The 27,055-nt window shown below is 42.7% G+C and overlaps 1 protein-coding gene across 4 annotated transcripts in view; it reads left to right on the top strand.

The window, feature by feature from the left end:
• The window catches only part of TMCC3 (transmembrane and coiled-coil domain family 3), a 76,660-nt gene that overhangs the window by 28,278 nt on the left and 21,327 nt on the right, over window positions 1-27,055 (top strand). The window contains exon 1 of one of the 4 annotated variants that reach the window (XM_043562122.1): window positions 8,104-8,299. The exons of the other annotated variants lie outside the window; for them this stretch is intronic. The gene's annotated coding sequence lies outside the window, so the exon portion shown is untranslated. Of the gene's footprint in view, window positions 1-8,103; window positions 8,300-27,055 lie in introns of those variants that run through there. 4 annotated transcript variants of the gene reach the window in all.

Raw genomic sequence — 27,055 nt, 5'->3', positions numbered from 1 at the left:
TGGTTGCTGCTGATTGACATATGTTTGCTAAATAGCTACTCAAATTTCAGGAAGCTTGCCTAGAAATTAAAAAAAAAAATGCTAAGAAGAGTTACCCTCTTTGCCAGGTACTTATTTATAAAATTGTCTTCTATGGAATGACCCAGCTGAAAATTTTTCTATAAAACACTGGCTGAGCTTTGGCTCAAGAGTTAAGTTAGCTTGCATAAAATCTTAAACATCAATGGGTATGAAAGGGTTGGGTCATTTTTTGGAGCTTCTTTGCCTTGGAAATACATATTTTTCTTTCTTTCTTTCTTTCTTTCTTTCTTTCTTTCTTTCTTTCTTTCTTTCTTTCTTTCTTTCTTTCTTTCTTTCTTCCTTTCTTTCTTTCTTTCTTTCCTTCTTTTTTTAAGAAAGGGCTGTTCTTTTGGTCACTGGGTCTTTTTTTAGACTTGCAGGGAAGTCATAGTAACAGGCTCCATGTCTGATTGGGTTCCATGGCAACAAAGGGTTGTGACTTTATTAGAGAAGAGTCGAGCATGCCAAGAAAGATAAAAATCAGAGTATGGAAAATGTCTGACCAGATGAATGTGTTTTTTTGGATGGCGTGCCCTGGAACGAAACATTTCCCCGAATTGGCATCAGTCTCTGTTGCAAATTTGAATCCCACCGGGTTATCATTAGGTCATAGGGATCAGTGCTTATTTCCAAAAGATCTGCCTGCATCTTCATTCATCCTTTTTTATATCTTGGTATATTAAAAAAAAAAAAATCAAAACAGTAATGGTAGGAACCTAACCCGAGAGGATTCTGATTTCAAAGGTAGAAAAGAAATTTAGCTCATTCTTTGTGCAACTGATTACAGCTGTAAATTGTGAGACTGTGTGGGAGGGCCAATTAGAGGCAATTATAACTCGATTGAACGCCCCCTGAATTAAAGCTTGCTGTGTGCATTCCAAGCTGGGGGTCTTGTTTCCATCCCTGTTCCTCGTTGATGGGTGTAGAGGTACGGGTTCCAGGATAAGGTTGTAGAATCTCGGTAGGAGACGCCCTCTGTGCTCTCCCACAGCAAGGTGCAGGCTGATGTTCTGACCAAAAGTGTTGTAATTTGTTAGAGACCTTTTTGCTAAAGGTTCTAATATTTGGCAAAGAAATAGCAAGAATTTCGAATCCTCTTCCCCGGTTATGAATGTGTAGGACTGTCTTTGCTTTTTTATCAGTTGTGCTGTGTTTATATTTCTCCTCATCCTGACATTGAAAGTGGAAAAACTCCAACGAGCAGGTAGATGTTCCGACATGCTCCCTGGGTTCAGACTTCATGAGTCACTTACTTACAGCCTCATCATGATGAATCAGAAACCACACAGGTACTCATGATAAACATTAATAAGTAGTATTGGTATAAGAGCAAAGAGTGAGCTCACCAGGTTTTCGGTGTCCCGGCAATCATTAATCAGGTGTTAAGTCTTTGGGGGAAATTATTTAACTTCCTTGGGCCTTGGTTTCTTTATCTTTATCAGATGAGTTTGACCTGAATTTGTGTGTCCCAAACCTCCCTGTTTATGGGATTAACTTGGGGCCCTGGTTTAACACACGGAACCTCTGTTAGAGATTTTGATTCTCTAGGTCTGGGGTGGGGCTGGCATAGCAGGGGCCCAGGGTGACTTACAATCAGATGTTCAGGAAATACCAGACTAACTTAGTAGTTAGGAAACTTGACTTGGTTGTAAGAAGGTGGGTGGAGATGGGAGGGAGAAAGGAGACGGTTGGATGCAGACCCCCAGGTTCTGCCCCTGCGCCATTGGTCTAGGCGGGGCCCAGGAGTCAGGTGATTGTGGCCATAATTTGAGAAACACTGGTCTGTACTACTCAAGCTCACTCCTAGCCCCAAAGATAGCCCTTCCACATGTCGCCCATGACAACCACAAATAAGCCCAAAGATGTGGGTTGATGGCAGGGTTTGGAGGGTTCTCCAAACTCCACATTGCTTTTTGTAAAAGTTACTTGCTTTAAAATCTTGGAGTTGTGCAGAATTCACAGAATTTTCGACTCTATGCTGTGTTGTTTCCATTGGATAAGACAGTGTTTGCTAAGCATAGTTACATCCAGTGTGCAGGAGACAGTACCACCATCATAGGAATTACCTGGGGAACTTGTTAAAAATATAGAAATTGGACTCCCAGACCCAAAGATATTGTAAGTCCTATAAAAGGGCCTGGGCATCGGTCTTTTTTTTTTTTTTTTCCCTTATTTGAGGGTGTGTGTGTATTTCTTTTTAGGGTTTTAAAAAAAATTTTTTTTTAATGTTTATTTTTGAGAGAGGGAGAGAGAGAGCACATGTGAGGCAAGGGAAGGGGAGAGAGAGAAGGGGGGTTCACCCATTGATGGACATTTGGGCTCTTTCCATACTTTGGCTGTTGTGGATAGTGCTGCTATAAACATGGGGGTGCATGTGTCCCTTTGAGACTGCACACCTGTATCGGTGGATAAATGCCTAGTAGTGCCATTGCTGGGTCATAGGGTAGTTCTATTGTTAGTTACTTGAGGAACCGCCATACTGTTTTCCAGAGTGGCTGCACCAGCTTGCATTCCCATGTTTTTGTTTTTAAATGTATTTTGAGAGAGAGCAAGCGAGCAGGGGAGGGACAGAGAGAGAATCCCAAGCAGGCTCCATGCTGTCAGCACAGAGCCAGATGCAGGGACACAGGGCTTGATCTCATGAACTGTGAGATTGTCACCTGAGCCGAAATCAAGAATCGAATGTTTCATGGACTGAGCCACTCAGGCGCCCCTCTTTTTAGGTTTGACAAACATTGTGGGCTTCTCTCCCCAGTCTCACCTCAATTTCCAGAGTAAAACCGATTTTAAGTGTAAACACATGTTTAGCACAAGTTCTGTGGTTAAATCAAGCCATTTAGTTTAAAAAAGGGTCTGTAACTCATACAGCAGGTGCTTGAGGAAAAAAAAAAAAACTGATCTTCTGAGACTCTAAGACAAAATTCCTAAACTTGAACGATGAAACCATTAGCTGCTGGAGCAAACACAGTTTAATGTGTATCTGCTTTGTAGAGTTTTGTGCCTTGTTTGTTCTATTTACTGTTTAACAAAGATGGAATAACATTGTTAAAATGAAGAGTTTAGTAAAACTTTGGTGTAAGCCTGAATTTATGAAGGTTTACTTTTATCCCCTATTAACTAGCTTAACTTAAAAAAGTGTTAAGTTTAGGGGCGCCTGTGTGGCTCACTCTTGATTTCAGTGCAGGTCATGATCTCATGGTTCATGAGTTCGAGCCCTGTGTCAGCTCCATGGTGACAGTGCAGAGCCTGCTTGGGATTCTCTCTCTTCCTCTCTCTTTGCCCCTCCCCTGCTCTCTCACTCTCACCCTTTCAAAATAAACTTCTAAAAAAGTGCAAGTTTATAGGAGAAAAATCTCATAAAGGACGTAAGGTGGAAAATGTTCTAACTTAGAATTTTTAACCCAGAGATAAACACTGTTAATGTTTCTTACGTATTTTTACATAAATGTTTTCTACACAAAACATACATAGCCATTATTTATTTAACCAGTCTCCTATTGATATACAATTTAAGTGCCTTCTAGGGTGATGGTTTTTTTTCCATGTTTGTTTGCTTTGTAATACTGTACTGAATATTTTTGTACATCTTTTTTCTGTAACCATGTATGGATAGATTTCTGAAAGAGATTGTTGAGTCAAGGGGTATGTGTCTTTTAAATAAGGAAAGATGGGAATACAGTGCCTTTCCAAAGGTTTCACCAATTTAACTGGTGAAATCTTTGATTTTCAAAAGACTTTCCTGTCCCAGTTTATTCTAATAGAGCAGGAGAGGAGCTAACTGTCCTTGTCTACTTACACAAAACCTGAGACGTACCTCAGGTCCTCTGGTTGGAGGGATGAGTAGAGATATTTCATAAAGAGAAGAATTTAAAAGGTATTTAAGGAGTATGCCTGGGTGGCTCAGTCGGTTAGGTATCTGACTTCAGTTCAGGACATGATTTTACCATCTGTGAGTTCGGGCCCCGTGTTGGGCTCTGTGCTGACAGCTCAGAGCCTGGAGCCTGTTTCAGATTCTGTATCTCGCTCTCTCTCTGCCCCTCCCCTGCTCACGTTCTGTCTCTGAAAAATGAATAAACCTTAAAAAAAAAATTAAAAGGTATTTAAGGTGTTCCCTGGGAGAGGAAAATAGAGAAATAGTTTAGTAAAGCAAATAACCCTGAATTTGCCAATAGAATTCTTTGGGTCACATGAGGTCCCAGAACCTGAATTGGGTTCTGAAGAAAGTAAGACGATCTTGGAGCATCATATACTGTGAGAAAGCCATGGCCTGTTCCCTGGATATGGTGCTGCTCCTTTGGTAGATCTTGTAGGGCACTTGTGAGTGAAGCATAGTGGTGATGAGATGCTGTTCATTTTACATGACCTCTGATGCAAGTCACGGTCTAGTTAGGGTGTGTGTGTGTGTGTGTGTGTGTGTGTGTGTGTGTGTGTTTCAAGGTAATGTTTAAATTAAAAGAATTACTTTTCAGTAGTCTTCTGGCCCCAGAATGTGTGCGTGTCCTTAGTGTCTGAGAGATAACTAACACAAATCAGGAGCCCTGTGGCCTGGGGGTGTTGCTGGTTTAGTGGCAGATGCCATCTAATCTGGCCATCTACCTGCCTTCATTTTGCCTCCTACTGGCAGCAAGATAGGAGGGGATCTTTTAGACCCAGAAAATTAGTTGAATTTATTCAAGTCTGGGAAATTCAAATCTATTCAAGGCAGAGAAGAATGAAGAGGTGTCCTGGATCTATATGTCAGTAAGAGTTGAAACCTTACAGCTGGCGAAGAGGGATGGCCAGGTGGGTTGTGAGTTAAAAGGGGCCATCCAGAGTCCAGACAGTCGGGGAGCAGCAAGAGCCTCAGGCTAGAGGTGGCATGTTGGAGAGTGAGTATGTGTTCTTTCTCAGCACTCAGGGACCAAAGTGCCCTCTCAGACTGGTCATGCTTCAGCCGAGCCACACCTGGGCAGGTGGAAGACAGCCAGGAGTAAAACAAGTTCTGAAGTCTATAGCTCTGAATTGAATCATTCTCTATTTTTAATCAAAATTAGTAAATGAACCAAATGACTAGATAGCCTCAAGGCAATTGTCAAGTAATTTCACATTAGAAACTTGAGAGAGGTTTTTTTGTTTTTGTTTTTATTTTTGTTTTGGGTTTTGGGTTTTTTTGGTTGTTGTTGTTTGTTTGTTTGTTTGTTTTGAGATATTTATGACTGGGACACACACCTGAAGTAGGTATGCAGAGCTGGGCCATGGATGAAAGAGTGGATATCTGAAGCTGCCAGGGAAGGACTAGGAAGGGAGGAAGAGGTGATTGTGAATGTGTTTTTAGCAAGTAAGTTGGAGATAACATAAAATATCCAGTGACCAAGGTATTCTCAGACTAGGAAGGCAGCCATAAAAATAGGTAAGACAAATTGGAGCCCAAATTTGAAGTCAAAACCCAGAGGAAAAATGAATGAGCTTGGCTATGTGGAATTGAATTCTGTATGCGGTAGTCGTCTGATTTTTAAATCTTATTGTAATTTAAGATGTTCATTTTAGGGGCGCCTGGGTGGCTTGGTCGGTTAAGCGTCCGACTTCGGCTCAGGTCATGATCTCACGGTCCTTGAGTTCGAGCCCCGTGTCGGGCTCTGTGCTGACAGCTCAGAGCCTGGAGCCTGTTTCAGATTCTGTGTCTCCCTCTCTCTCTGCCCCTCCCCTGTTCATGCTCTGTCTCTCTCTGTCTCAAAAATAAATAAACGTTACAAAAAAAATTAAAAAAAAAGATGTTCATTTTAAGAGTTAGAATAGGCAAAATGCATTCAGCAAAGAAAATATACTCTTCTTATATTAAAAGTATGGTATTGATTTAACATTTAGTTTAAGGCAAGATCCATTTGCTAGATTTATCTTTAACATTTGTTTAAGACTTTTACTTGAACAGAGCCAGAGGATAGAAGCTTATTATGCAATATTAACTTTGGTAGACACTCTTCCTCTGAAATATTACAGTATAGTTTTACGTAAAGAGTAAAGTTCTGTTGACTAAGCTTTATTATACTGACAACATTCTGTCTCTTTTCCAGACCCCAGTGTCTCTGTCCTCCATCACACCCTGCCCCCAACACAGAATTAAATCAATACCACTTAAGCCACACAGCAGTTTTGAGATCTTTACATTAGTTATTTAATGTGAAGGGCAGGAAACCCCTGGTCCTCTGACCATTCTGGCCTGATTTTTTCTTGTGGCTTATGGCAATTCAAATATTTGAGAATCTTTTCATACAAGGAAGGTCAAGGGGATTTAAAGACAAATGACTGACAGCAGGAAAGCTTGTAATCCGTTGCAGGGGTTAGTACTCGAGTTATCGTAATAAGAACCAGTGTATGATCACGAGAGAGCAAGAGAAAAATAAGGAATATCTTGTGTCTGGTATGACATCAAGTTCTTTTTCTGATCTCATTAATTTCTAGGAGGAATTTCCTCAGATGAGACTAGAGTCTCAAGAACATTAACTTCATCGCCCAAGGTCACATGGATGGCAGCTAGATGGCAGTTAGTAGAGTTAGAATAGGCAAGCTTAAGAGTTAGAATAGGCCAAGTGCATTCAGCAAAGAAAATATGTTCTTCTTATATTAAACGTATGGTATTGATTTAACATTTACTTTAAGGCAAGATCCAAGCTACTCCAAGCTACTAGATGGCAGCTGGGATGTGATCAGATCCGCTGGACCTTAAAGTCCACGCATATCCCGTCAGTAACTGGCCCCCCAGACGCTGTCGCCAATAGGCTCCAGTTCTGTTTCTTTAGCCCTGCCTTTCTCTGAGCGTCCATCTAGGTATCTATGCTTGAATGGCCCACAGGAACCTCACATCCATCCTCTGCCCCCAGTCTCCTCCTGCTGCCTCTCCCCAGTTTTTCTGTCTTGTAAATGATCTTCCTGACCACCAGAACGAATGCAAAAGAAATGAGATTTTCTTTGACTCTCCCTTTTAATCTCCACATCCAGTTGGTGGCACATCCTTTTGACGATGCCTCTTTGGTGTACCTCAGGCGCTCTGCCCTCCTTCCCCACTGCCACTGTCCAGCCTTCACCGACTCTTGCCTTAGATGCCTACAGCAAGCTCCAGTCTGTTGCACCAAACGTGTTTTCCCTTGTGCTTCTCAGAACGACTTGTCTGAAGCCAGGGTCTGGTCCTCCTAATCCCTTTAGCAACTGCCACATGGCAGATCAGAAAAAGAACATCCAACATGGCCTGTTGGATGAAATCCTAACACCTTAGCATGACGTCAGGGAACTCTCAAGGTCTGATCTCTGTTCTGCCAGCCCGGTTCTTCTGCCTTCTCCACCTTGCCCTGAGTCCTCCAAATCCTTACCTGCTGTCTGGCTGACCGGTTCAGAGCTCACTTTACCTGAAGCACCTTTTGATTGACAAGTCTCTTCCTGCCTTGCATCCACCTCGTCCCTTTCCCTGTCCTTCCTCGCTGCCCCCTGGGCTCCCCTTCCCAAGTGCTGCCTTATAGCAACAGGTACACCCAGGGCGCTCATCAGAGGCTGTCAGTGCTTTCCTGGCCGCCAGACTGAGAGTGGGGGAAGGGAGGGACTGTCCCCTTACAACTCCAGCACGCCTTGCTGTGCCTGACACGCAGAGGCACCAGTGAGCATCTGTCTCATGAATGAGGCGACAGAGGAAAGAGTCTCCTGACTCCTCACTTCATCCCGGCGACTGCCCTTCCCTCGGCGTTGGAGCCACTCACTGCTTGCTCCGCGATCGTTCATGTTGGTGTTTCTTGTGTTCAGTTCACCCCTTTGCCCTGGCTCTTCCCAGAGTGTGTTGAATTGACCCCATTTCTTCGTCAGTAAACCAGGAGCGCCAGACTGAGTGTCTTCTGGGGTCCTCTTGCCATCCCTGGGCTGTGTGGTGACAGGACCCCCTTCGTGTCTGCCCCCCCCCCCCCCCCCCCCCCCCGCACAGATACAGAATGTGCCTCTTCTGGCAGCACAAAGAGCCCACTTGTCCAGCAGTGGCTTGAACACAGTATATTATTGCTGGCAGTTGGATCGGTCCCACTGCAGGGCGTGGAGTTTCCCTGAGACAAGCACAGGACTACTCAGATATGTGAGCAGTATCTCCAAAGTCCGGGGTGAGTCATATGGTAGGTGCTGTTGGAATATCAAGCCCGTCTGCCTTACAGCCTCAGATGCCTCTCGGGCAGGAAGGTGAGCAGGCTGCTGACCCTGTTCTGCCCTCTGATTTGTCGTGTGGTGTTCGGTAAGTCTCTTCACCCGCTCTCCCATTCCAGGCAGCCTGTGTAAATATATACTGTAGAGCTTTGTGGTCATTAATGGTTTATGAGGTGCTTAAAAGAAATACAAATTATTTTTGTGCTTGCCCCAAATCCTCCCTAATTGCCCAGCGGCTTTCTAGGTATTTAAACTGCCTAAATTCCTGAACCACCAAACCGTCTCTCCGGGGCCTTTAAGAATGTAAACCCAGCCTGTGTGATTTAAGAAATGAGCAAATACACGCGGTGTTTGAGTGTGCCAGCTCCTGGCCGAAGCGAGCTGGTTCTCCATCCACTTCCCCTGGCTCTACCCAGACTGAGTTGGGTCTAACTCTGTATCCTGACTTTGGCTCTTTTGAAAAGTGGATATCCTTGAATCGTCCCTTTCCTGAAAACTTCAGACTCCATAAAACAGATTTTGTGTGACAGTGTCGGCCACTGTCAGTGCCCCATGAGAAAGATGGGTGTGGTGGCTGTGGGTCGGGAGAGGAAGCAGCAGTGGGAAGTATAGGTCTGTAGGCAGGGCGCCTCCTGCTGTCCTGGGACACCACCCTGTGGTGATGGATGCAGGACTCCCTGTGGGCTGGAGAACGTTCATGTCACCCGAGCTCTGCCCCTGTGAGCTGCCCGATCTCCTGGGAAATTGTATTCAATTTGTGACTTTGTATGGGTGCCTGGGCCACGGAAGGTTTCTGTACATTGCTACAAAATGCCTATACTGTTTCATTTCCTGGACATTAAACTATTTGAACACATTAGTTTGGTCTCAAAGGTTGATCTAGAGTATTGCAAAGGTCTGCTTACTGTTGATAATGATCCCTAGCCTTTGGGAACAAACAATTGGTGATGGAGGAGGGGTGTGGAAAGTTAGAGGAGTGTGCTGCTTATCATTTGATCTTCTGCATCTTGAAGATTAAATTTCTGTTATTAAAAAAAAAAAATTGGAGAGCCTATTCTAACAACAAAGCATCTTAGTAGCCTCCCAGCATAGTGAGTGCAACAGTCACGTACAGTTTGGGTTGGAATGAAAGGGGAGATGGCCGCCCAGACTGCGAGGGCACCGCTTGTAATACAGCTGCTGCCGCCGGCCGCTCTTCAAGAGGATGTAGGAAGGGGTCTCTTCTTGCCAGCTGCTGGTCTACCAGGCTGTTCTGGAGAAGCCGCCTCAATGTGGGCAGGCCCCTCCCGGCTCTGCCTCCTCCTGATTGCCCTCCTGCAGCTGACAGAGGAGTTGTCTCAAGCGCAGACAAGGGTGGTTTGCAGGCTGCCTGGGGGTTCGTGTGTAGCCTGAGGGAAATTTGGTCTCCTGTACGTTCTCTCTCTTTCTCTCTCTCTTTGCCTAGACTATACCCTTTACATTCCTGGGTGTGACCCGGAGGACCAAGTCAGGACCCCCTCCTGGGATGGCTAGGAGGCCTTTAAGTTCAGGTCACATTAAGCAGGTCCTCAAATTTAGATTTTAACATTATTACCCAAGAGTTAAGCATAGAACCAGAGATAGACCAAAAGGATTCAAAGATAGATGTCACTCGATGTATAACTTAAACGATACACACCCACACAGAGTTTATCACACGGTGTAACTTACTCCATGGCTTTTATTTTTTAAATGTTTATAGATTGTGAAATACTAAACATAAAAGATTGCATTTAAAAAATAACATGAAACACTCCTGCACCTAAAACCAAGGGTAAGAAATTGAACTTGATCCCATGACCTTTTCCGGGATTGCATATCCCCTCCATCACAACCCCTGCCTCTCCCCCTGCCCCCAGCCTGAGGTCTGGCTGTCCTAAGGTATGTGTTAACCATTCTCTTGCTTTTTCTTCGTCATTTTACCACCTGTGTGTTTATACCTAAATAAGTGTTGGCCTGTGCTTGAACTTTAGAAAGTAGTATTCGTACTGCATGTAGTTTTTTCCACTTGATTATTTTAACGTTGATCTATTTTAATTGTACATTGTAGCTATGGTTCATCTCCTTCCATGTAACAAATGCACACAGTGTATATATATTCATTCTGTTGCCTATAGACCTTTGGGTTATTTCTGGGTGGTGGTGGTTTTCTGTTGTGAACATTGTGGCTATGATTTTTTTTTTTTTTTTTTTTTTTTTTTAGCAGCAGGCAAAAGTTTATTAGAGTAGAAGATTAGAAAGGAAGAATAGTAAGAAAGCTCTCTTTACAGAGGGAACATTTGAAAGTGCATGCCCCTGTGCTGTGAATTTTTTTTTAATGTTTATTTACTTTTGAGAGAGAGAGAGAGAGACCCAGCATGAGCAGGGGAGGGGCAGACAGAGAGGGAGACACAGAATCTGAAGCAGGCTCCAGGCTCTGAGCTGTCAGCACAGAGCCCAACGCGGGGCTCGAACCACAAACCTCAAGATCATGACCTGAGCTGAAGTTGGACACTCAACCAACTGAGCCACCCAGGTGCCCCGCTATGAATATTTTTAATACACTTTCTTAACATGAGAATTTGGTCCTAGGAATGGAATTTCTGGGTCTCTAGAGCATGTGGCAAACAATTTTTAATGTTTTAAGAATTCATTAAATTATGGACATTTTAAATATATCTTGTAATCTGATTTCAACATTGCTTTGTTTAAATCCTGGAGCCATCAAAAATGTTTTTACATTGAAATAGTAGGGCCACCCTATTTTGGCCCCTGAGACACTTTAACCTTAAGGAGATACCCTTACTGCTTTTCGTAGTTGTTACAGAAACCATTTTTGAAGGGCAAAACCAAACTTTAAGAATTGAGAACACGGGGGTACCTGGGTGGTACAGTCAGATGAGCGTCCAACTCTTGATCTCAGGATTTGTGAATCTCAGGATTTGTGAGTTTGAGCCCCACATCAGGCTCTGCATGCAGAGCCTGCTTGGGATTCTGTCTCTCCTTCTCTCTGCCCCTCCCCCGCTTGTGTACACTCTTTCTCAAAAAAAAAAAAAAAAATTGAGAGTCACAAATAAAGCAGTGTAGCCCTCAGGAGTCACATGAGCTGTATATATGCAAACAGTCACCAGGTAGTCACCCTGTGACTGTCTTCGACTTACTATCCTGAATACTGAGGTCAGTTATTTTGCTATTTTTAAAAAACTATGTTATTTTGCTATTAGTAAAATCATAGGACCTAAGAGGAGTGAGCAGGAAAGTGTCTTGAGAGTGCTAATGAAATTTTAAAGGTATTTGCATATTAGTCTGACTTTGAGGGTACAAGCCCTGGGAACTTTGTTAAAAATAATATCAAAGTGAGTAACAACAGACCGACCCTTCCAGAAATCAATATATAACAAAAAGTATCACTGTCCCCAAATTCCCAACCCTGTTTCCCAGAGGTAACCACCATTCACAGTTCCTGAGATTTCCTTCTGGAAATTTTCCAGACAACTAAAGTACGCTTGTATATATTTATATAAACCCCAAAACTCTATCTCTTTTAAAGCACAAATGAGCGTGTGTAGACCTAGCTGTGCATCTTGCTTTTCTCCCCTAACAATGAGGCTTGGATAGCTGTCCGTGTAGCCCATTCACATTCACCTCCGTTTTAGTGGCTACATTGTTTTCCATTGTGCTGGAATTTTCTTAAGCTGTTCCCCTCTGATAGGTATCTGTGTTGATTCTGGAACTGGAAATAGATGACGGTGCTGGTGGTGGTGGTTCAAGGAGACTGTCCAGTTAGAAGCAGCAAAGAGGGGGGCAGCTGGGTGGCTCAGTGGTTAAGCGTCTGACTTCAGCTCAGGTCATGATCTTGCGGTTCATGAGTTCGAGCCCCGCATTGGGCTCTGTGGTGACAGCCCAAAGCCCAGAGCCTGCTTTGGATTCTGTGTCTCCTTCTCTCTATGCCCCTCCCCCATTCATTCATTTTTCTCTCTCTCTCTCTCTCTCTCTCTCTCTCTCTCTCTCTCTCAAAAATAAATAAACATTAAAATATTTTAAAAAACAGCAAAGAATAGGAAAAAGAAGCAAAGACCTATAAATAGTTGGATATCACTTCTGTTCTTTAAATCTCTTCAGGTTTTTTTTTTTTGTTTTTTGTTTTTTTCCTTTTGCAGCTCTTTGGAGAACATAGGAAGCTCAGAAGCACTAGGTTCTTTTTCCTCCTTGCCCTTCCTTCCTTGTGGTGAAAGAGACCGTGGTATCTAAGTTTCTGAAGGAAAGAAATGTATTCACAAGTTCCTGCTTCAAGAACTGGGGGACTCCAGCTCCGTTCTCTCCCACCTCTAGTGCAGTGAGCACCGGACTGTTCTACCCGATTAGCAAACTTCTGCTGATTCATCTGTGTGGATATGGAGGGGTTTCCTTTTACAGAGCTTATCATCGCATTAATATTTTCTCTATCGGTGTTGTTTGCAAACACTGTAGGTTGCCTGTGCAAGCACGATTCTTTCTCTTTCTCTCTGGCTGGCTGAGCCGGCTCCTGAAGTAGAGGCTGAAAATGTTAGATCCTGCTTCCACAGCCTCCCTTGCAACTAGTGTATGGACCTGTGACTCAGCCCTGGCCAAAGGGCCCTAAGAGGAGATCTGCTGGGCCGTTTCTAGAAAATGTTTTCCTCCTTAATAAAATGTGAAAGAAAAGTGGTTTGCTTGTCTGCAGCCAGAAGTGGTCTGCATGTGATTCTTAGAACCTCAGTAGCTCTTTTTGCCTCCGTGAGAGAACAAGCAGATGTCCCAAGAGTGGTGGAACGGAAAAATGGAGAGAGCTTGGGTCTTTGAGAACATTTTTAAGTCACCAAAATTAGCCCTTCGTCTGATCTTTTTACCTGATTTGGCATTTCACCCAGAGGAAATAATATCAAAGTACAAAACAACGTTGTAAGACAGCCGTGTGCCTGCTGTGTTCAGAAGACATTGTGAGGCTCTAGGACTGCAGAAAAGCAAGGGAAAGAATAAGATAACTAATCGTACGAGGCAGTAGAAAATGTGCTGCAGGAAGGACTCAAAGCGGCAGGAGTTCTGAGCAAGCAGTGGTTTCTAGATTGGAGGTGATAAATGACTTCGTGTGGAAAAGGTTAACATGAGCCAGATTGAGGGAACCCATGGTTTTGGTAAGTAAAAAGTTGGGGGTGGCGGTCGAGGAAGCCTGAGGTTTTACAACAAACACAGGCTGTGGACTCAGACCTGAGTTGGAACTCGGGCTCATCACTCACTGGCTTGTGACCTTTTCAGGGTCCTTGACTTCCTTGATATTCCTTATGATAGACTAAACATAACCTGTAGAATTGGGGTGAGGAATAGAGACAAAATATGTCAGACACCTGTCATGCCAACAGGCAGGCACCAAGTAGATGGTGGAGGTGGAGGGGGTAGTGAGACTGCATTCATGGGGGAGTTCATGAGCCAAGGGGAGGCGAGCCAGTAGAAGCCACGTGGGCATGTCGCTTTTGATCTGGTCAAAGGTCACCTGGATAGGCCATTTGGTCCAGGTAATGGGGTGTGAGTACAGAACCTGGAGAGACAGGTTCAGGTTGAGACACAGAAGGCCTTGATTTCCAGCGAACTGAATTTAGACCTCCTCCTGTAGACAACCCGAGTGCTGCCGCTGGGAGGGGCAGCCTGAGATAGCGAGACGCGTAAGGAGGTGGTTGCAGTGGCCGAGTGTGCAGAATAAAAGACCTAGACTGGGCAGGGTCAGGTGGAGGGCAGGGAGGGGTTAGGAGTTGGAGAGATGAGCAAGAAAGAAAGAGGATTTAGTGATATGAGAAGCAAGAGGGAGGAAAGAATTAACAGGTTCTAAAGACAATGCCTGTCTGTTGTTGAGTGTGAAATTCATAGTAGACTTGTAACACTTTCAGATAATCCTATCCCAGGTTGGGACACGAACACTGAACACTTGGCGAGACTTATTGAAATTTTTGATGAAAGATGTTATATAAGTGGAAAATAAATGATGGTGCCCAAATCTGCTTATTGTTGAATTTTGTCTAATTATGTTTGTCACTTTCCCACTGTTTACATATAAAGTTTGGTTCCTTTGAAAAATGTGTCCCTTAATAAGATAAACATACCCTTGCTTCTGATTAGATATGATTGAACACTTTGAGTCAATCCTGTAATATGAAGTGTATATTCACTGATTGTTGACTACACATTTATCCAGGATGAAAAGCAGTTGAGCATTTTTTCTCTGACACAAGGATTGTGGACATACTTACAGATATATTTACAACGCCTTATTGATAGAACATCAGTCATAACAACATCCAGAGTAATGAGATGACATCAGAAGCATCAAGGATAGGGATCAAAGACATTTCAGTTCATCAAATTCAGAGTAATATCTTGGGCTGAATGAGGTTTCATAATGTTCGCAGTTGGTGAATCTTGAACAGATGGTTCTTTAACATTTTGAAATGCTGAATAAGGTAGGTGGACTCTGTTGAATTAATAAAGTGCACCACACTGGAATACTGTTATGGAGTTAGCAGCCCCTGGAGTCTTACTAAGTTCATCAGCTTTCCCAGTATAGGCAAAAAGAAAACCCCATCGTTCATATATCTTAGGGAACTAGGTATGAGTAAAGCCTCTTAAGAAAGGCAGTCTTCCGACTGGGCATAAAATTAATAAGTTTTTCGACGGTAATTCTGCACATAGGTGGTTCTGTAATACACTCAACAGGTGTCCTGTCTGAGAGTTCTTGTGATCTCATTGGGAAGTTAGGGTTCTAGGCCAGGTATGGACCCAGGATTTGGTTCATTACCATTGACAGTAAAGAGAAAAAAGCATCTGACATTGAAACTTTCCCAGACGGCTTTCTTTCTATTCTTCACATGCCTCTTCTCCCCTTTTACTAATCTAATTTGGATTTTTAAATTTTTTCAGATAGAATCTGAGTCATAATAGATACTGTAGATACACAGGTACATTGTGGTGCTTTCCTATAGCCAGAAGACTCTGGGATACTTTCCAACTATGGATGGCTTAGAGTGAGGGGAATAGGATTTGCGGCCTACGTTGAAGGATTTCTCTTTTCAATCCATAAATAAAAGACCAAAGGAATCGTAGCCTTCAGGGAAGTCATCTTTAACTCCTGCCTTTTCTTGCATTTTACGTAAAAATTCTATCCTTTGTAATCTGTCGAGCCCTCTGGTAAAAAGCGTGAGGGCGGCAATCATTGGAACGTGTGTAGCCTCTCATGTCTCCAGAAGAGAGAGTAGAGATGGAATAAATGATCTGTCATGTGTGTATGAGGCAAAATGCCCAATTTCTTATTATGTGACAGATAATATTTTAGATGAGAACTCAGCTATCCTTAGCTTCAAATGATTGTTTTTTTTTAAATAGTGGGTCTGGTTCTAGAATCTCTGTGTCTCCAACAGAGGCCCGCTTAGTGTTGGTATGCAATGCAGTGTGAGTATACAGGCATATATTGACCAAATCCTACAGATTAGCGGATCCTTCTTATGTCTCTGTATACACAGCACGTGAACCGTATCCGAAATCTCTATGTACAACATAACCACAGTTCTGTGTTTCTAAAAAGTTAAGAGTCTAAACAGTGTCTGTATTTAAGTGAGGGTGTTGGGGCGCCTGGGTGGCTCATTCGGTTGAGCGACTGACTTCGACTCAGGTCATGATCTCACGGTCCCCGCGTCAGGCTCTGTGCTGACCGCTCAGAGCCTGGAGCCTGCTTCGGATTCCGTGTCTCCCCCATCTCTCTGTTCCTCCCCTGCTCGTTCTCTGTTTCTGTCTCCCAAAAATAAATAAACGTTAAAAAAAAATAATTAAGGGAGGGTGTTATGGGTGATTTTTTTCCCTTGCATTTTTGATATTTCAAGATCTCTATTTCTCAGTATTTTTATGATTAAAAAATCCCAACCTACTTTAAAAACCCTGGCTTCCCCTTTCACCTGGTATTGTGTCCAGTCTAGTGTGGCTCACACAGCCAGCTGTGGGAGGGTCTGTGTTCTGTCTCGTGCCTCCCTCTCACAGATACTTGCCCTGCATGTCTTTTTTGCCCCAACCCTCTCAACTGTACCCTGATTCAATCCTTCTAAATTCTAGACACCTCAAGAAACCATAGTTTCCCAAATATTCTGCTTTTTGCCTCTGTGGACACATTATGCTCCTTGCTAGGTTCTTTTGGCTGATTTTTGAGCTGCCTCTTCTGTGTCCAAGTCAAATATCATCCTCTTAGAAGCCGTCTCATTGAAGGCTTCTAGTTACTTTTTTCTGCCTCTTTATTCCTCACGTTTTTCTGCATTTCTGTAGTTCCATGTGTCTCCCTGCCCAGAGAGGGAGCTCCTAGGGCAGAGGCACAGTTTGTCATTTTTACCTTTCTGACTCCGGTGCTTTTAGCATACTGCCCGGCTCACAAAAGATAGACAAGGAAACATTTTTTGAGTAGAAATTCTGTATTTGGGGGGGCTTGGTGGAACCTAAATCAGTTCCATTAACTATCAGTTCCATTAAACTAAATTAGTCAATTCTGTTAATTATCATAAAAACATTTGGTCTAAATCAATTCCATTAACTATCATAAAAACATTTGGTTCAAAGTAAGTGAATAAGCTCTAATTGTACTTTGTGTGCTTTTATAGTTAAATTTGGCCTCTTAGAGAAACATTGGCTTTCTAAATAACTGTTATGTAATGAACCAGGTCATTTGCAGTCTGCATCAGCATGGTGTTTTGGATGTTGCTACATTTTGCAGAATTTAAGATTAAATATTTTTGTATCTAAACCTGATGGGATTAGTTACAACCACAGATATTAGTGCTTTGCTAGTATACCATACAGATTTCTTTGCTTTCTGTGTTTTGTGCATTTGCTCTGCTATAGTCTGGTAGTAAAAATAAATACTTATTGGGCAGAGTCTTGAAAGCTTCAGGAACTTTAAAAATATTAAAGAGCTGGGGGCTCCTGGGTGGTTCGGTTGGCTAAGTGTCTGACTCTTGGTTTCAGCTCAGGTCATGATCTCACAGTTTGTGAGATCAAGCCCTGCATAGGGCTCTGCACTCACAGTGCTCGCTCACTCGCTCTCTCTCAAAATAAATAAACATTTTTTAAAAAACGTTAAAGAGCTGATAAAACGCAGTATGAATTGACACTAATGAAGTTAAAGTTCTAATTTTGCTAGAACTGAACAGTACAATTGTATATAATACAATGCTGTATTAGTCTACATTCATTTATTTTCAACGTTATAAGTACTGTAAAGATAAAATAGTAATTTGACAGCCCCGTATTTTCATTGTCTAAAGTTTTTTTTTTTTTTTTGTATTTTTTACTTTTTTAAGGAATGACTTGCAGGTACATACATCTTAAATGTGCAGTCGGATGATTTTTACCTGTGTGTACCACATTAACCACCACCCGCCTCACCATTGTCTGCACCCTAGGGCTCCCTTGTGCCACCTTCTGGCAGATCACACTCCCTGCCTCTGCTCCCCAGCAAGAGCGGTTCCGACCTCCACATCACAAGAATCATACAGCATGAAGTGTGACACAATGAGATTCGTCTGTGTTGTGTGTGAATAGCTGTTTGTTCTTTTTATTTGCCGCATATGGTTTTTAACTGCATTTTGCTTAATCGTCATTTTGGTAGTGAGAGTAAGAATAAGGAAGGGTACCTATTCGATGTTTGTTACTTGGTATGTGCTCAGGGCTGCGAGCTTCACAGACCTAACAGTAACAGAACTGTTGAGTAGAAAAGCCTCCAGGGCCTTAAAGATTACAGACTTCATCCACCTTGTTTTCTCAAATGAGGGACCTAAGACTGGAGAGTTCACTAGACCCCCAGGTCCCCGACTGACCTGGTCTAGGATTCTTCATGACTTCACGGTGCTCTGTCACAATTCACACCTGATCGTATGGATGGCCCCAGTCAATTGGGAAGAAATCGTGGGAATTTAGCAGTTTAGAAATCCAACATCAGCAAGGCTTAAAAATGTTGGCCCTTAAATGGTAAGAATGTTAATTATCTAGAGATTCCATTCACTCATCTATAAAACTTCTCTTTCAGTATCCATTAAATGAAGTGTTTCTCTCTTCATGGAAATTATTCCTTTATGAGAACCAATTCTTTTTTTTATTTAATCTTTTTTATATGTTTGTTTATTTTTGAGAGAGAGAGCGCGAGTGAGCATGAGTGGGGGAGGGGCAGAGAGAGAGGGAGACAGAATTCAAAGCAGGCTCCAGGCTCTGAGCTGTCAGTACAGAGCCCACAGAGCCCGACGCAGGCCTGGAACCCACGAGCCATGAGGTCATGACCAGAGCCGAAGTTGGATGCCCAAGACTGAGCCACCCAGGCACCCTGAGAACCAGTTCTTAAAGGAGAAGGAAGGGGAAAATTCTAAGGTGTGCACATGCTTATTATGAGTTCTGCAGTTTCGGTGCGTAGCCTTGAACTTCTGCTGTTTCCAGGTATAGTCCTCTTAAAGCCTTGAGGAAAACCACAAAGCTTTTTCTTGAGAAGTTTTAGGGTAAACTCTAAGTCTGTGAGCTTTGCAAGTAAGAAACTGTTCCTTGATCAGATATGTTACTCTTAGTAATGATTCATAGAAAGTTTCATAGAAAGAATGTTGTAGGAGACATTCGTGGACTCAGCACTGGAAAGTTTAATCCTTTATTGACCCCACTGGCCAGGAAGTAACCACAGGACATTCTTCAGTATGTTAGAGCCTCTTTAATTATTGGACACAGAAACATGTGGCTTGTCTTTTTCCCAGTTATAAAGCACTAGTTCAAACAGGATTGAGTCCCATTCATTGGTCATGGAATAAATTTAATGCATAACAGCTATCATTTTATATTTTTATATGGAAAAGTAGAAGGAAGAGTACAGCAGATACCCACCTACCATATCAAGATTCAACGATTAAATTTTCCATATTTGTTTTATGTAGTGTGTATGTAATCTGTTGCAAAGTAAGTTACACGTAGACATTAAGGTACTTGGCTTCTGACATGTATACAAAACCAGGGACATTCTCTACATAATAAAATTAACATACCCTTAAAGTAAAATTAATTATAATTTCCTAATATGCAATGGTCCAAAAAATGAGCTGTTTTTAAAAATATGCTTATAAAGTTAGATTGCATGTAGTAAATACAAGTATTATTTCATAAAAGTTACATACATGCATACATGCACCCATGTGTATGTATATATTGGTAAATACATATTTCTTACTGTGGGTCTCATTCAGAATTGGGAATATACCGCTTTATAGCATAAAGAAGCTGGCCGCTTAAATAAGTATTTGCTAGTCAGTGATACTGCTAGTTCTGTGCTGTTGTACGGAATCTAAAAAAGTGAATACTTGCAGCAACGTAAAGATCTAGTAAGGAGAATAAAATAAGTAGTATTGACAAGGGCCAGAATGGATCCGGGAGGAGCGGAAGTAACTTGGGTAGGAGTTCTTTGGAAAGGCCTCATAGGAGAAATCTTGAAGGGATGGTAGGATGTGGGTAAGACCGAGGTCTTGGAATGGGTGTGCCCAGAAGGAATGACGTAAGTATTGGGGTGGAAAGAAAGTGCAGAAATGTATTCAATGCACCGTAGCCCTGGAGTCTGTCGGGGAGGTGGTAGGAGGAAGACAGACCTGGGCAAGTTGGAGTAGGAAAAATTACTCAGGGATTAAGTACCGGCAGGAAGAAGAACCCAATTCCTTTTTGAGAGGAAGAGCCGTTGTACGTCTTGGGCAGCGTTATAATGCGAAGAAGATGAGTATAATGACTCTCCGTGGCTGCATTGAGGAAATGAAACACTGAACACAGCGAAACCCATTTAAACTCTTGCCCTTTGTGTAGATGAAATAGGAAGTGAGGGTCTGGATTCAGTGGGTGGATCTGGGGAGAGCGAGGAAGGGTCAATCTAGGGAGAGATTCTTGGACAAAGAGATAACAGGATTTGGTGACAGCTTGAGTCAGGGGTGGAGAGAACCTGGGCAAAATTAGCGAATGATGCCATTGATAGGTACGGTTATGGAGTTAACGATCACCCAGTTCAAAAAAACCCCACGCATCATCTGTAAAAACAAGCTTCCATGACATAATACTCTCAAGAATTAGTTTGGGAGGCTTTTTTATTTTTATTTTTTTACAGGAAGAAGCAAGTTACAATAATTAGATAGGTTTTTCTAACACAATTTTTCCTTGTTTTGCTTAAAGACTTAGGGAAATGTTAGATAATGTCTCTTTAGGGCCTTAATTTAGAGTCCTAGTTTCACTTAAGTAGCAACATAGAAGACTAATGATACTGAAAAAAAAAAACTAAGGATCAGATATTGAGATTTTAAATTTTAGTCATTTGAGGTCTTGTACCTTTTCAAAAGTTGGATCACTCAGATACTTAGGTGTTCTGCTTTTGGGTGAATGGGCATCTTCTGAAAAATTCTCTTTACAGTTCAGTTCAGATTCATTGGAACTTGATTCTGAAGGGACCTCCTGTGTGCTTTGAGATTCTGCCTGACTTTCCCCATCCTGTCTCCGCTGCAAGATGCATATGCACACATAAGCAGATTCCATGATGTGGAGTGGGGAGGGAGTTATTACCAGCTTCTCTGGGAAGAGCGTAATCGTGGTGACAGCAGCATCATTGTTCCTGGCTCTGGACTTTTCCCAAGTTCCCACCTGTCTGGGTATGTTGGGTTTGATAAGCGATAGCCTATACTTAGAGCCTTTAACTCTGTATGAGGCCCTGTTGCAAGCACTTCACGAATATTAATTCATCTCAAGTTTACAGTCACCCCATGAAGTAGGTACTGCTGTCCCCACTTTACAGACGAGGAAACCGAGGCATAGAGAGAATGAGCACCTATCATCATCACCTACGATGATACATTTAATGTGACAGAGCTAGGATTTGAACCTACACAGTCTGGCCCTGTATCTGCTTTTAACCATGAACATATGCTACCACCATAATACAATTAACCTCTGTTTAGGACACATGGCTTTGGAATTGGGGCTTTCTTGTGAATCTCAGCTGGCTGGTTGCCGCAGGTGTGAGTGAGCCCTGGAAGGCTGTTCCCTCTGGAAATATCGTCACCCCAAATATAGACATGGGTTCCAAGAAAGGTCACGGTATAGTGTTTATCTTAAAAATCACAATCCACAGTTCAATTTATTTTTTTGTAGTTTCCTTTTTTTCCAGATTACAAAGCAGTGTGTTCCTAGAGGACTGTCCTGTATCTGAAATATAAATCTTCAGTGCTTTTAAACTGCTGTGGCTGTGGGAGAAAGAAGCCTCCTCTTTGCTTCATCCCCGTAGCAGAGCCTCTGATTATTATCTGCCTCCTAGGGCTGTACTCAGAGGAGGGGCTTTCTGTACAAACTGGCATGTTTCACTGGCGTGGAGAGTCAGTAGCGGTGGTTAAAACAGAAGCAGGCTACATTTTGTCTTCAAGATATCTTGGGATCTAAGCTAGTTTCTTCTCTAACTCATTAATGTTAAATTGGCAACATCTCCAGTAATTGCCTTGTGGCACCAAGAACTGCCTAAAGCTGTTTGTTAGTATTTGGTCTCCCGGTTTCTCTCCGGTACGTATTTTCCACTTCGCAATATTTAATGGATACACGGTGCTTTAAGTGAACAAAAATTTAGGGTTGTGGAGGGGTGTGGGAAACATGTTTGTGTCTAGTAAAGGGTCTGGCATAAGGCCGCAGGACTCTCAGTGAAAGGTGGGAATGTTAGAGGGCAGACCTCGCAGCCGGCTGGAATCACGGCTCTCCCACTTATTGGCTTTGTGACTTCAGACAAGTCGCTTGCTTTTTCCATCTGTAAAGTAATTATTCTCATATTCTTGAAAGGAAAAATAAAATAATGTATCTGAAGCAAGTGGAAAATTATATGATGCTTAAGTCTTTAACCAGTAGCTTCTCTTTTTAAAATCAACTTGTACTATTTTGCCAAGATCCTGTCCTCTCTTGAACCATTCTTCTTGAGGCCTGCTTGTATCCTTTATTTTCTTTTTTATGTGCAGTTATTTATTTTTGAGAGAGAGAGAAGTGCACCTGAGGAGGGGAGGGGCAGAGAGAGAGAGAGAAAATCTCAATCAGGCTTTGTGCTCAGTGTGGAACCCAACTTGGGGCTTGATCCCATGTCCCTGGAATCGTGACCTGAGCCAAAATCAAGAGTCACTCAACTGACTGAGCCACCCAGGAGCCCTTCCTTTTGTCCTTTATTTTTTTTTTAATGTTTATTTATTTATTTTGAGAGAGAGAGAGAGAGAGAAAGTGAGCAAGAGAGAGGCAGAGAGAGAGGGAAACAGAGAATCCCACGCCTGCCCTAAGCAGGGCTCAAACCCACAAACTGTGAGATCATGACCTGAACTGAAATCGAGAGTCAGGTGCTCAGCTGACTGAGTCACCCAGGCACCCCTTTCCTTTTGTCCTTTAAAACAAGTCATTGTCTCCTTAGACTCTGGAGGATAAGAGGACTTCTTTATTTTTGTGTTCACGTTCTATTGAATTATGTTTTCCTAAGGGACAGGGAACTACACCTGATAATGTTGCTGGCACAGTAGATATGTTATGTCAAAAAAAGTTTTTCATTTATTGCAATTCTAAGACTGCATCCTTATGCCATCACAAATAGCGTGTTGAGTTAAAACATGGTGTGAAAGAAGGAGCAAGCATGTGGATTCTCAGCAACAGTTAGGATGGTGCCGGCAGGGAGAAGGTCACTGAGGGAGGAAGGGCGTACGCCTGTGTATTCTGTACGTTGTGGGTCATGTGTTAGTTGGTCACCTATGTTGTTTGGAGCAACAGAAAGCCATGAGACACGTCAGTTTCCTGAATTTTGGATCTTCTGCTTGAATCGAGAGGCATTAACCGTCTGCAGTCCAGTCTGGAATACAACCCTGAATAACCTCTTGGCTACGGGTTCTCCTTGATTCCCTCCTGGCCAGCAACCAAGAGAATGTAAACAGGAGGGACAGCTGGCTGCCCCAGTTGGCTGTTTGTCTACCATTGATTGAGCAAGAGACTAAGGTCCTATTGAAGAAGGAATGTGGGGCAGGGCACACGTGGCTTATCAGACATTGCGTCCCTTTGAGCTTTGAGGCTTCAGTATGGGGGGAGGGAGTGGGGAGGGGGATCCAATGTTATATAAATACTTAGATGCCTAGCAGGATAAACACTGTTCAAGGGGTAAATGCAAATTTTGGGGAGAGCACAAAGGAAGCCGTCTGTTTTAGCAGAGCGTGGGGGTAGGGGTAGCTTTGTGGAAGAGACAGTGTTTGAACTGGTCCTGGAAAGGTAAATTGGGGTGGAGGCATGCAAGGCCACTCTAGGGTGAGGAGCTAGGAGGTACTTAACACACAGAAATAGGAAAGTGCGTGAAGCATTCAGAGGCTTGTTGGGTTAATGGAATAAGATGAAGGTTGAAAGCTTACAGGCTTTGGTACAAATCCTGGTTCTGTGCTTATTAGCTATAACCACAACCTATTTCATGCCTTCCCATTCCAAATCTGTAAAGCATAGCTATTGATACCGACTTCATGGGGCTGTGGGGATGAAATGAGAGTGTATACAAAGCTCCAGCCTTACTCCGGTGCCTCTTGCATAGATGCACTCAAAATATCATTATGGGCAAGTCTCCTGGAATATGGCCAAGATAGGACCCTGATCAAGAGAGTTCTAAATTCTTTGCTTGCTGAGGATTTCACGTATTAGTTTCTTTTTTAACAATTTTTTTTAGGTTTATTTATTCTGAGAGAGAGTGCATGCACAGGAGATGCAGAGAGGGAGGGAGAGAATCCCAAGCAGACTCTGCATTGTCAGCACAGAGCCCAATGTGGGGCTCGAGTTCATGAACCATGAGATCGTGACCTGAACTGAAACCAAGAGTGGGAAGCTTAACCGACTGAGCCACCCGGGCGCCTCAGGGAATTTTTTTTATTATCAATTTTTTTTTTTTTTTTTAAATAGTCTTCACACCCAATGTGGGGCTTGAATTCACAACCCTGAGATCAGGAGTCACATGCTCGACTGACTGAGCCAGCCAGGCACCCTTAGTCTAGGGAATTTTAAAGATTTTCAGAAGGAACAGGACTTGATTGGTTTGTCTTTTAAAAAGATAGTTTTATTTGGCCCAAGGCAGTCAGAGTTTTTTTTTCACATTGCTTGGCCTCCTTTGAAGCCTAACGTAACTTCCATATGAAAAATAAATACTAAAATGTTGATTGTTCTTTTCATGGACATGAGAATTTTTTTCCTTGAATATGATGCTGTTTACTATTTTGGTAGAACTAAGGGAGATTTTTATTTCTAATTGTTAGTTGGTGATAATACTCCTGGCTTACATTAGGAAAAATAAAATTGCTTAAAGGAAATAAGCTCCATATTGCAAAAGGGAAATAAACTAGTAAGGATCAGTTTTTTTCTACTACAGAATTAGGTATGTTATTTCTAAGCCCTATCTGATGACTGGTTGTGTTCTATTTATAACAAAATTCTGTACTAATTATCCAGTACGCATGCAATATTTTTTATAGTACCAAAACCAAATTAAACCCTGGCCTGCAGAGAAAAACTTAATAAGGAGGCTTAGGTTTGCTTTGGGAATGTGCTTTGGGACCCAAGTATCAAGTTCTGTTTCCTGGCTCAGTCTTACTAAGCAACTTTTCAAAGGACACAAGCCAAGTTGTAATCTTCAGTGTGGCTTTCTCCAGGTGCCCTGGGAATGGGGGACAGAAGGAGCTGTGTCAGCTTATGAGCTGGATGTGTTTGACCATATTCCCCCTGTTACATATGGGAGCAAGAGTATGGTGCTCACCGCCAGGCAGGGTGACCTACCTAACATCTGTAGATTGAGACACATTTACCTCTTTATCCTAAGAGGGTGTGATAAAGCATGGGAAATAGAGTAGCAGTAATATCCAAAAATAAAATTGAAAATTAAAAAGTAGGGGAATGCTAATCACCAGGTCTAACAGTTATTCATTTGGGCTGAACTTCCCAGCAAAAAGGGAGACATTGTTATCTGATAGGACACCCCTATCATATTGACTATTATATTTACTTTATGTATTTAGCTAAGAAGCTATACTTCAGTGGACAAATTACTTCCCCTTGTAGGGAAAATTACTTTTCCTGTGAAGAGTACCTCTCATGAACAGAATGTGGACTGAAATGAAAAGTTACTTGGGTTCGTATTGAAGCTATTGCTTTTTAAAACGGGCATTAAGCCAAGTGAGATCTACGAAGATTCTTCCAGTGCCGACAGTCTGACTTCTGTTGCAGATCAGTGCCCCTCAGGTGAAGTTAGCTGTTGTCATGTGCCTCTGAGAGGGCACTAAGAAATCCTCAAAGACTTCGTTTGGATTGGAGATGCTGAAAGACTGCAGGACAGTGCTGGCTTTGTGCGGTCATCATTCAGAAACTTAGGTTAAGCACACGTTCCTCCCAAGAACTCTGCTCACTGGCTAAGGGCCTTGGAAACCCATTTTTCTCCTCCTTCAGAGCTGTCTCTCCTGCTTCGATTCCCGGGGTGGTTCTCTTGGGGTATAATGTGGTATTTCTACCTCTCCCCTAGTCCTCAAGGCAAGTGCTCAGTCCCTTTCCTGCGAGGGTTTTACTGACCCTCCCACTGCCAGAAACCGGTGGGGGAGTAACTCCCATGGTAGGAAGGACTCCAGAACCCTGGAAGTGGTTAGTTCAGCACCCAGGGGTTCTCACACACCCCAAGTGTCTTCTAAGTGTAGGAACTAAAAGCCACAATGATGTTCATTCTGCATTTAGTCCTAAAATTGGGGTTTCCTGCTTCCCCTTTAGAACTCCCCATCCCATATCTCCCCACCAGAAGGAACTGTGAGCCCTTCCTTCAAGAAGGCCAAGTTCTTCATGCCCGACCTGTAGAGATGGGGGGCAGGTGTTGGGTGTTCACTTCCCTTTCCCAGACTTGCCTGTTTTTGAGGCAAGATAGATAGGATGCCCAGAGACTCTTTCTCTTAGAAATAGCCTTCTTTTGGGGGCACCGGGTGGCTCAGTTGGTTGAGCATCTGACTTTGACTCAGGTCATGATCTCGCATTTTAGAAGTTCCAGCCCCACATCAGGCTCACTGCTGTCAGCACAGAGCCCACTTCGGATCCTCTGTCCCCCTCTCTTTGCCCCTCCCCCACTTGTGCTCTCCCAAAAATAATATTAAAAAAGAAAAAGAAATAGCCCTCTTTTGGTGTTGCTTCACATGCCTCGCCAGTCTCCTCCCCAGGGGACCATGGCTGTCCTTTACCTGCGGTTGGTATTAAATGTACGTTGCTTGCTTTTCGTTACCCTAGCCTGTCCCTTCTAGCTTCTTCTCTCCCTCTGATTTAATTCTTCTGTAGATTACATGGCATCTAGTAAATTTTTATCAGGTCAGACTAATTTTGTAAGAGATTAGTTTGTATTAATTGAAAGTGAGTTCTAAGCTATTTTGAAGACATCTATATTTTCTAGTGCATGTAATTCAAAGTAGGTTACCACTGTTGCCTGGTAGAGGCTTAATGAGAAGATAATTATTTCTAATTACAGTGTCAAGTGTTCATAAGTGCTTGAAGATGCTTGAAGAATTTGTTTTTGAGAACCGTAAACACTTTGTCTAATCTCCTGCATCTGTTAATTCGCAGTGTTGGGATAAAGGATTGGGCCAGCAAAGGTACACGTAGTCTGTCCCCTGTTCCAAACGATCCTTAATCCCGGAGTAATGAGGTGGGTGAACTTTACCTGCAGGCAAGGATTAAAAACTCCTGATGCTGTCGAATTTCTTTGGTCCATGATGCTAAGAGAGGAAGAGGCAGGGGAAATAAAACC

Source organism: Prionailurus bengalensis, chromosome B4 (genome assembly GCF_016509475.1).
Source record: "Prionailurus bengalensis isolate Pbe53 chromosome B4, Fcat_Pben_1.1_paternal_pri, whole genome shotgun sequence".
Taxonomy (NCBI): domain Eukaryota; kingdom Metazoa; phylum Chordata; class Mammalia; order Carnivora; family Felidae; genus Prionailurus; species Prionailurus bengalensis.
This window is presented reverse-complemented; position numbering and strand designations above follow the sequence as displayed.